The sequence below is a fragment of the Ailuropoda melanoleuca genome, chromosome 15 (genome assembly GCF_002007445.2).
Source record: "Ailuropoda melanoleuca isolate Jingjing chromosome 15, ASM200744v2, whole genome shotgun sequence".
NCBI lineage: Eukaryota > Metazoa > Chordata > Mammalia > Carnivora > Ursidae > Ailuropoda > Ailuropoda melanoleuca.
The window spans coordinates 88,188,957-88,199,200 of NC_048232.1; the positions used below are offsets into that span (position 1 = coordinate 88,188,957).

The window sequence follows — 10,244 nt, forward strand, 5'->3', positions numbered from 1 at the left end:
CTACACGTGGCCCACGCCCGGCTGGTGCTGAAGTCTTTCCCTGGGTCACGGCTTCTCTGGGAGGCATGGGGCTGGTGGCTGAGCCTCCCCTCTAAAGCAGAGTTCCTGCTGACCCAGGGCAGAGACCGCAGGGCAGCTGTTGTGCTGGGCAGGGGCTGGGCCCGTAGCAGGGGTGGCGTCCGTGCCCAGCGGGTGCTCGTGGAGTGCGGAGGCTCTGCCGGCCTTGCTGGCGCTCCAGGGAGGAATCCTTCCAGAGACAGCCCTGGCCCCGGCGCCCTTGACCCCCAGCAGGGTCGCCACAGCCACAGCCCTGGTCCTGGTGCCCTTGACCCCCCAGCAGGGTCGCTGCCATCTGTGGGAAAGCCCTGAAGCCCCTTGGGGAGGGAACCTTGAACGCTGGGGACCCGCACCTCACGTGGCCCAAGCACAGATGGCGTGCTGGGGGGCTGGTCTGAACTGGGGGTGGGGAGGCCTGGGGAGGGCTGCCCAAAGGTCCCCCAGGGGAGGGTGAGTGGGTGGTTGCCACACCCCACAACAAAGCTGGGAGGGGCTTCATCGTCCCCACTTTGCAGATGAGTTCAGTGGGGGTTAGAGAGGTCCTGGTAAGTGGCTAAGCCGCTCTGCTGCCCCCAGGGCCTGTGCCCTTGTCTGTGTCCCACCTGCCACACCTTTTGGGTCCATTTAGGGGTTTTACATGGTTGAAGTTATCCTCTTTGTTACCCACTTATGGGCCTCACGTGGACCCTAAACTCTGCTTTTGGGGTGACCCTCCCCCTTCATGCATGTGTGCACAAGGGCCCCCTTCGTTGTGCACAGACCTCAGGCCTCCCCCTACCTCCCCAACCCTCTCAGGGAGGCTGGGGTGTCAGATTCCTCCCCGACCCCCCTAGCCAGCCCCCAACGGGCCTCCCCACCGCCACCTGGTACTCGATGGGAGGGGGTGGGTCTCTTCTTCTGGACTGTGAGCTCCTTGAGGTCAGGCTTGGGCCTGGCCGTCCTGTGCAGGTGCCTGCCACACGTGGCCGGTGAGAGCTGGGGCCAGAAGGGGACCAGTGCTGGTCCTCTCTGTGGGACCTGCCCTTGCTGTCTGGCCCTCAAAGCGTGGGGACGGCGGGGGGCAGGGACCTGCAGGAGGGTGCAGCCCAGGGTCCAGCTCCCTCTGGCCTCTTGTTGCTCTGCCTTCTGCAGGCTTCTGCAGGCTAAGCCAGCCCAGGGGGCGGTGCTTGGAGCAGAGGCGTGGGGGGCGGGGCCAGGGAGGCCTCCGTAATCTGGGCTGTCCCTCCCCTTGGAGCCTGTGTCACAGCCTACTGAGAGGGGAAGGAGCCTTGCTGGGTGTGGGGCAGGAGCCACAAAGGATAGAACAGCAGGAGGGCTCGACAGAAATGCCGCCTGATGATGGGAACAGTGATCCTGGAGGCTCCCAGGCGGCCCAGGCTTCCTACTCATGGTCTCCATCGGTAATGGCCCTGTGTGAGAGTTGGTGAGCCCGTCACAGAGAGGTGAGGTGTCTCAGAAAAGATCACGCAGCCAGAGAGATGCGAGGCTGGGTGATTCCAGAGGCCGCTGTTACCCAGGGCCCTGGCATCTACATCAGCCATGGTGGCCTGAACAGGCCTCGGGCCCTGGGTTCCTCCCAGAGGCAAGAGGGGCCGAGCCTGGAGTGTGGCTGGTGCAGCCCTGAGTCCAGGCCTCTCCGTCGGCTGTCTGTGTGTCCCCCAGGAGCTGCAGGACACCTTGTCTTCTGGCACAGAGCTGAAGAGGTGCTGGGGGTGGTGGGGTGCCTGTCTGAGGAGGTGGTGCTCCTGGGGCTGGGGCGCCGTCCCTGTATGTGTGTGTGTGACCCAGGCCTGGTGCTGCCACTGCGGATGATGCCGGGTTGGTGGGTGTCTGCTGGTCGCTCCTGTGGGGTCTGGCTGGGGGCGGCTTGGCAGGGCAAGGGGAGGAGGGAAAGCCAGGGCTGGAACCAAGTGCAGGCCAACTGCCCAGGAGAGAGGCTGGGGCCCGGCAGGTAGGGCTGAGAGGTTGGGAGGGAGAGCCCGCAGTGTCTGAGGACAGCTGAGGAGCCGAGGTTTCTAGTTTAGAGACAGAGCTGGAGAAGGTGCGGGTCCCAGAAAGGGAGCCAGGTGCCGAGAACCCACAGGGCACGAGGCAGGTAACTGCGTCCTCCCTCGTCCCAACGCATGACTGTGAAATCCTGCCTTATCTTAACATTCTCTGATCCCAGACTTAAATGAGCTTTGCTGCTGCGTTGGAAAATGGACTGTTGGTTTACCAACATTTACCAAATCTGGAGGAGGCCCACACTTTCAGAGTTGTAGCTGCTGTCCAGGTTCCACGCCCCAGAAAGGTGTGTGCCCCGCCCCCTGCACTCTACAGTTAGCCGTGGCCCACGGAGGGGCGGGAAGTACCAGGGGCCGTCGCCCACAGCTGCAGGCCCCTCAGGCAGGCAGGGAGCGTCCGTCATCTGAGTGTCCCCGTCACTTGGCCGCCGGCACTTGGGCGTGTTTGAGGAGGTGATGCCTGTCACCTGAGTCCATCCTCCCCAGACCGGGTCAGGCAGTGCACTGGGACGGCACCCCCCCACCAGCTGACTCAGATGACAGATCAGCTTCCTTCTTTTAAGTCAGGCAAGTGTGTGTCTTTAAGTCATTGAGTGCTTAAGTGCGTGATGAAATGTAGCTTGGTGAGTCGTCGGTGCCGAGTCCTCGCGGCTCCCTTGCTCATTCACAGCGGTTTCACGGTCTCTCCTGCATCTTTCCCCCGTTCTGATTGTGATTGGAGGGCTGGGGACACATGTACCACACCTGTGGGATGCCCGAGTCCGACGACTGATTTCCATCCCCAGGGTCCCTGAATTCCGAGCCTCGCATGTTCGGGGACCTGCCTGCTGCGGGCCCTCAGCACGTAGTGGTTGGCTCTGCGGTGTGAGCCTCAGACATCCTGGCAATCAAAGAGCCTATTGTGACCTATTTATAAAGTATTCCAGAATCACTTACATGAGTATTTTGTCCTAAATTCTGTATAATTAGGAGATATAGACCCTACTCCGTGATTATTTTTGTGCACTAGCGTAACCTAAATGAGAACTCTGTCCGTGTAGGTTTTGTAAAAAAGAAGCCGTTTTAACAAAAACATAAAAGGAATTGATTTCATCTGCACTGTTCTCCCAAAGGCTTGGAACTCGCGTGTTTGCGTGAGCAACCTGGAGACCTTGTTGACAGTTGTCTCATTTGCAGACCCTTCCATTTACCAGCCGCAGAAAGGTAAACTTTACAGAGGCGTTTCCAAAGTCCTTGTGAATTCTGGCTGCTGAGCCGTGGCTGGCTTCCCAGCGGCCCCGCTTTTCCCCCTAAACTGCAACTGAGGCCAGAGGCTTGCCTGCAGGTGCTCCTGGTTGTGGCAGGCTTGGGGTGCGGTGTTCAGACGAGGGGGAGGATTTGTGCTGGCAGTGCCCTCTTGGTGCCCTTTGGTGGGGAGGCAGGTGTGGGGCCGAGTGTCTGTGGCAGCGTGCGTGGGGCGGGGGGAGACTTTTAAGAGGGGAGACTTGTGGGCCGAGTCTTTTTCTTCTGGGCCTCAGGCATGTAGAACTGGAGAAGGCCCAGCCCTCGGATCACAGGTGCTGCCGTCAGCGCTCGTGCACGACCCTCCTGTCTGTTTGCTCAGTTCTTTCCAGCATCCTAGGTGCCCTCGAGCTCGCCACCAGAACAGAAGGCGGGACCTTGATGATAACCCCGTGTAACAAGTGTTCTCCCAGCCGCCGTCTCCGGCTCCCTGCACCGTATTCCTTGTTTCCTGGCTGAGGCCTCTCTCGGGCTAACACCACGCTGTCTTATTACTGCCGTTCATCCGTAGGGCCTGACACCTGCCCTGGAGCGTCCCTCCTCCCTGCCCCTCTTTGTGTGACTGAATCTTGAAGGACTGGTAGAAGTGGTCTGGGCGACCAAGAGGGTGGGAGGTGGAGAGGCGATAACGAGCATTCTAAGCCAGGGCAGGTATGAAAGCACACAGGTGTGAGGGGCCAGGTGTGCTGGGGGGGGTGGGGCGGAGGGGAGGTGGGTAGTGAGGAACCTCTGAGGGGTGAGCCCCAGGGAGGGCAGGTGTTTCCAGAAGTCTCAGGTGTGGAGGTGGCCTAGGATGGGAGAGGGCCATCTGAGGCTGGGAGCAGGTCAGGGCTGGAGGTGGAGGCTGGGACCCTGGAGTGGAGGGGAAGGTCAGAGCACCCCGTGACCCTGAGGGGGTGAGGGGCAGCATGGGGAGCCCTGGGGCCGGGAGGGGGCTGCCATAAGGGGAAGCATCGAGGGAAGGGGGTTCCGTGCTCACTTCTGCCTGCACGCAGACCAGGCCCAGAAGAACGCACCCTGCAGCCCAGAGGCTCACGCAGGCTATCGGCAGCCTCCAGGGAAGTGAGGTGCAGAGGGGAACTGAGCACCTCGGGTTTCCGGAACAACCGAAGAGGTGATGTGGGGGAAGCTGGCCATTGGGACCGGGTTGCATGTGGTCGCCTTAGAGGAGATGCGCCTTCCGACCTCGGTGTCCTGGGCTGTGAGTCTGCCTTTATTGAGGTGTTTCCCCACCCTGGGGTCCCTCATCTTGTAGCCACGGGTAGGAACTGGCTGTGCTTCTGGGAAACTGAGGCAGTGCCCCTGACTTCTGGGTGTGGTGGAGGTGCTGGGGTCCCCGAGTGGAGGACCTCGAGAGGAAAACGGGCTCCCATCAGGCAGCTCAGCCCTTGGCCGGGGTCAGCTGCCGGGACGACCCCTTTCCTGCTTCGACACCCCTGCCCCCTCCCTGTGCCCACCGCACAGACCAGGCTGCCCCAGTGACTGTCCTCTAAGTCATCAAGGATCAGCGAGGCCGAGAAGCAAGTGCACGGGAACCTTCGAGCTGCGCTGCACAGACAGGTGCTCCCTGTCCCACGGAGGTGGGGACCGTGGATGACGTCACAGCCTACAGGTGAGCTGGGTCCTCCGGCTCTCCTGTTCTCAAATGTGTTGCTCTTTTTCCTTCCTTGGCCCGGTTGATGGGCTCTCCCAGGGAGCTGGAAAGGAGCAGGAGCCAGTTTGGGTCCTTGAAGCCGGTCAGCATAGCCTGCTGTCCCGGAGAACGGGGCGGGCCACCCCCGTGCTCTCCTCGCTCCAAGAGCTGGCCGTACCAGGTGGATCGACTTTACCCAAAGGCAGTTTGTGGATGCTGGTGGGATCGTTGTGCGCAGGTGCAGTGCTCTGAGAGCAGGTCAGGGGTATGTAACTACAGGCCCCCTCTGCCCCTTCCTCCTGAACCGGCCGGGAGGACGCGGGGAAGGGGCCCAGCTCCCCGCAGAGACCCAGGCCTGGAGTATTATTGTTGAGGCGGCCCCAGTGAAGCTAGAGACAGCAGTTTCTGCAGGCGTGAGTGTGCTTGGAAGGACAGGTGCAGGGCGGTCTTTGCTGCGGGGTCACCTGTGTGACAGCTGAGGGACTCTGGCCATCTCTCTGTGGGGAGAGCCGAGCCTCCCTGGGCCGAGGCGGGTATGCTGTGCTTGGTGGGGGCTGCTGACGGTCTGTCTTCTCAGTGACCCAGTTGATGGTATCTTGTTTCCTTTTGGAATTTGGGGGTCAGGCCCGAACAGGGGACCTGTGTTTCCTCTTGGGTCTTTCCCACCGTCCCTGAGGCCTCCCCGTTGCGGCATCTCGAGGCTGTGGGATGGACTCAGCTGCTGTCCCCGGGCAGGATGGGAAACCACCCTCCTTGGCTGTGCCAACCTGTCCGTCTGGTTAAGCTGGGTCTCCACGCCTGCTTTCGGTGCGTCCTGCCCTCCCCTGGGAATCCACGGCCAGACCTTCGGACCCCTTGGCTGGGACGAGCGCTGGGGTTGGCTCCGGCGGGATCGCAGAGCTGGGTGCTGGCGGCCGGGCCAGGTGTGGACGCGCGGTGCGGGCGCTACCGGGAGGCCGAGAGCTGGGCTGTGGCAGAGACTGTGGCTGGTTCCCTGGAGCCCGCGGCCCCTGGGAATGAGATGATGCGGTGAGCTGGGACCTTGGATCGGGGGACTTGCTGAGTGACGTCTGTCTCACGGTCTAGGTGACGTGCCCGCAGCGTTTCCCTGAGGACAGAAACGGGGGGGGGTGGCCTCTTTGAGGGCAGGTTTGCGTGGAGTGCGGGTTTCTATCCGTGCTGTCTTGGCACACGTTCCCTCCAGGTGCGGAAGGTGGCACGTTCTGATTATTGGGTTTGTTTTTTTTTCCTATCAATTCAGGCTTTGGCATTGGGCCTTTTTTGGGTCCAACTTTGATGAAGATTCGAGTGAGATGCTTGGTCCTCTTCTGCTCCGGTACATGGAGGCAGTAACATGGCTGTTGGAGGGCAGGAGGGGTGGTCCTCTTGCTCCTTGGTTGTGGCCGCCTGAGGATCCTAGTTACAGCAGGTGTGGGACAACGCTGGAGGCGTCCCCACGGGGCCCTTTGAAGGGCTCCCTCCCCGACTCTAAGGGGTAGCTACTGGTCTGATGCTGGATGCTGGCCGCTCGGGGTCCAGGTCTTTGGGGTCTGGTTGGCTGGGCTGTGGGGGCCCGCCTGGGGCAGGAGCGCCCGCGGTCAACTGGGGACATGGGGGTGCAGCGCAGCCGTGAGTTCCTGAGGGGCAGGTGTCGCTGATACGGGGAAACCGGAGCTGCTGCCCTTATCAGCTGTGCTGAGTGGCTGGAATGGAAAGAGGAGCAGTGGGCCGGGGACGGGAGCGCAGGGGGCCCGGCGGGAGAGGAGTGCCTGGGGCAGGAACAGCGGCCTCCCTCGAGGGCCTGGCGAGGAGGGCTGGGGTGTGAGCTTGGCACCACAGGCGCCCATAGTCTGGAGCTTCGCATCCCTGCAGCCCCTCAGGAATGGGGACAAGGCAGACTGAGATGTGGGGTCAGGTCGGGACACTAGGAGACTTAGGGAGAATCCCTAGCACAGGACAAGACGGTGTTTGGAACCTGTGTCAACAGACTGGGACATGGACGGCGGTGCCTGCGTGTGTCAGTAGTCGTGTTGTTACTTATGTAGTGTGGGGACGGCCGTGGGCTCTCCGAACTCAGCCGTGGTTTTCATCCTTGTGCTTTTCGGTATTGATTTTTCCCACACTGAGCGTGGCCTCTCGCTTCTCCGTGGAAGGAGATTAAAGCCTCTTCACAAATCAGCCCCATTCAGCATCACGGCTACACAGCCCAACGGGTTCTGGCCATTTGTTCTCGCTGAAGCAAATGCGTGGTGTGGGTTTTAATCGCTTTTGCCAGAGTGACCTTTTCCCACGTGGGGCCGCCCTCTTGAGAGTGATTGAGGAAGATCCCGGGGCCTCTTGCTACGAGTGGTGCTTTCTCCCTGGAGAACTGCCCAGGAAGCCAATGAGCGCAAATCCCACCTGAACCTTAAAGGAAAGCTCACGGTTTACAAAATGGTTTGTCAGAGGGCCCTGCGGAGCAAGGGGTCCTGCAATCCTGAAATCATTTCTTCTCGAGCAACTGTTTGTGAGATGGACCGCTGCATGTCTGGTATCTCACAGCCGGTGATGCCCGTGGTCTCTGGAGAGCGTCCCACCAGCTCGTGAACAGCCCCTCAGGTGTCACTCACTCCTCCTGTCTCCCTCTCCAGGGTGTCCCCCAAGTGCAGAGTTGCCTTGTGTGCCCCGCAGGGAGGGGTCCACTGCAGGCTTGCTGACACACAGGGCCTTTGCTGCTTGGGTCCTGGGGTGGGGGGTGTGGAGCTGCTGACCTGGGGCACTCAGGCCCGGGTCTCTGGCTCCCCTTCTTTCTTCTGTTTGTTTCCTTCCCTGTCTCCTCTCCCTCTGCTTTACCTGCGTTCCACACATCCTCAGGCAGGCCGGCCCCAGGAGGCAGCACCTGTGTGCTCCAGGCTCACGCAGTCCTGTTACCAAAAGGCTTTGAGTTGCCTGCTGAGCTGCACTCCAGTGTTGCGGGGTCGGGAGACCGGCTGCTGGCTGCTTAGAACCAGTGGCCGTGTGCATGGGGTTGCAGAGGCAGGGTGGGCAGCGTGTGTGTGCATGCACACTCAGGTGTGAGAGCCCAGGTGCCCCGGGGCGCAGGTGTGCACGGACTGAGAGACACCTGTGGATGAGGACGTCAGGGAGGGCTTCCTGGAGTAGGAGGCTCTGTGGCCCCTGAAAGGCGCATGGTACCCAGAGACAGGGAGGGTGTTTGTAAGCAGAGGGTGGGGGAATGGTGGTGCGCTTGGGGACCTCCTCTAACCTGAGCCCCAAGGGGTGAGGCAGAGGTGGAGGAGAGAGGTGTAGCCGCTGGCCTGGCCTGCCTCACCCCTGCTGCCGGCTCTGTGCCAAGTCTCCTTACCTGTAAGGAGAGGGCGCTCTGCCCTGCCCCTCTGAGGTTCCTCTTGCACATGTGGTGACAGAGCAGGCAGGGCTCAGGCCCCACCCCCACTCCCCCAGTCCCCTGCTGCACGCTCCATTGCCCCCCACCTCACCCCACCCCTGCCGGGCCTGCGATCCAGCCTGCTGCACACCCGCCCCGAGGCCCACTCTGGTTGTGCCTGTGGACATGGCTCCCTGCCGGGGCCCGGCTGCCACCCCTCAAGGCCTAGACTGGGGTCAGGGGGAGTCGTGGGCCCACTGGCCTGTCCCTGAACCCCTTCTCCAGAATCAGTGGGGTAGGCTGGTGGTTCTCAGAGTTGATCTCAGAGCCCCTTTATAATCTTTAGTTCATGAGGTCAGCAGAGGACCCTTATTGACGTGGGTTGTCTCTGTTCTTTACTGGATTAGAAAGTAAACCTAAGAAATTTAAAAATACTTTTTTTTTTTTTAAAGATTTTATTTATTTATTTGACAGAGAGAGAGAGAGACAGCCAGCGAGAGAGGGAACACAAGCAGGGGGCGTGGGAGAGGAAGAAGCAGGCTCCCAGCGGAGGAGCCTGATGTGGGGCTCAATCCCAGAACACCAGTATCACGCCCTGAGCCGAAGGCAGACGCTTAACGACTGAGCTACCCAGGCGCCCCTAAAAATACTTCTTAATTGATCAAAAACTGCCAACTATAAATTGATCAAAAACTGCCAACTATAAACCTATTACATGTTTACATAAATAGCATATTTTATTTTTAAAAAATCACCATTTCCCCCCACCCCCTCCCCAGACAAACAAGAAATGAGTGAAGGGAACACTGAGGGCATCGCAGGCCGCGCAGGTCATGGAGGGTCAGTGATTGAACACAGCCGGGTGCTAGGTCCTGTCCCGCCCGCTATGGCGTGAGAGCAAGCATGGGAAAGTAAGAGCCTTAGTTTTGACCTCATGGGTCCCCCAAAAGGGGCTCCTGGGCCATAGTCTGAGAACCACCAGTTTAGCCTCAGGAGAGATTTCTCTGACGTGGTCAATGAAGGTCTTTGTTCCTGTTTTTTCTGCTTTATTTAAAATCCTTCTTATCAAAAAAATAAAATCTTTCTTTTATTTAAAATATTTAATTTTAAAGCTTAGTTTGCTGTGGAATAGTCAACACATTCAGGATTCAAAAGGGGTTGCAGCTCAGGCTGGGTCCCCAGTGCTCCCTGCCCTCCCCCCTCCTCCCTTCCCCTCCCCTTTCTCTCTGGTGCTCCTTTGCTGCGGGGGGGCTCCACACACTGGCAGGTAGCAGTCAGCCCCGCTGCGAGGTCTCCAGCAGGGTGTGTGTGGGGGGGTCCTTGTTCAAACTGTGGGGGCTCCCATGGGTGGCTCCCCCAGCCTCTTTATGCTGTTCCAAAAACAAAGCGGCAGTGAAATGACTTTGTCTGCACGTCATTTTGCAAGTGTGAGGGGTTCCTGGAAGTGAAACAGTACCGTTACTGGATGTTGCAAAATGGCCCCGTGCGCCGCACTCCGAGTAGGGGGCCCTGCTCCCCGGCCCCCGCGTCTGCTGTTAGTGAAAGGGGCTTCTCCATGTGATTTCAGTTTGTCTCTCTGTCTTTATAAGTGAAGATTAATTGTCTTTCCATATGTTTAAGAACTGCTTGTTTGCCTTTTCTGGGAGCCGTCGGCGTCTTTTGCCCATTTTTCTACTGGGCTGTTTATGAACATCGGACAAATTAATCCTTTGTAGTCTGTGCCGCAAACATTTTCTCCTAGGTTATCATTTGTTTGACTACTGACGGAGGTTTTTGCCTAGCAAAAATTTGCTTTGAAAGTAATCTGTGTTCTTACCGGGGCTTTGTGTCTTGCCTGGGAAGGCCGGGTCCATCCTGAGGTCCTGCACCCTCCCCTCTGCTCCCCACACCCCCCCACCCCCCACCC

At 59.5% G+C, this 10,244-nt stretch overlaps 1 protein-coding gene across 1 annotated transcript in view; it reads left to right on the forward strand.

Annotated features, from left to right (window-relative positions):
* The first annotated feature begins 1,355 nt into the window (after window positions 1–1,355).
* GRAMD4 (GRAM domain containing 4) overlaps window positions 1,356–10,244 on the forward strand; it is a 65,738-nt gene continuing 56,849 nt past the window's right edge. Inside the window, exon 1 of the mRNA XM_002922847.4 lies at window positions 1,356–1,499. The gene's annotated coding sequence lies outside the window, so the exon portion shown is untranslated. The remainder of the gene's footprint in view (window positions 1,500–10,244) is intronic.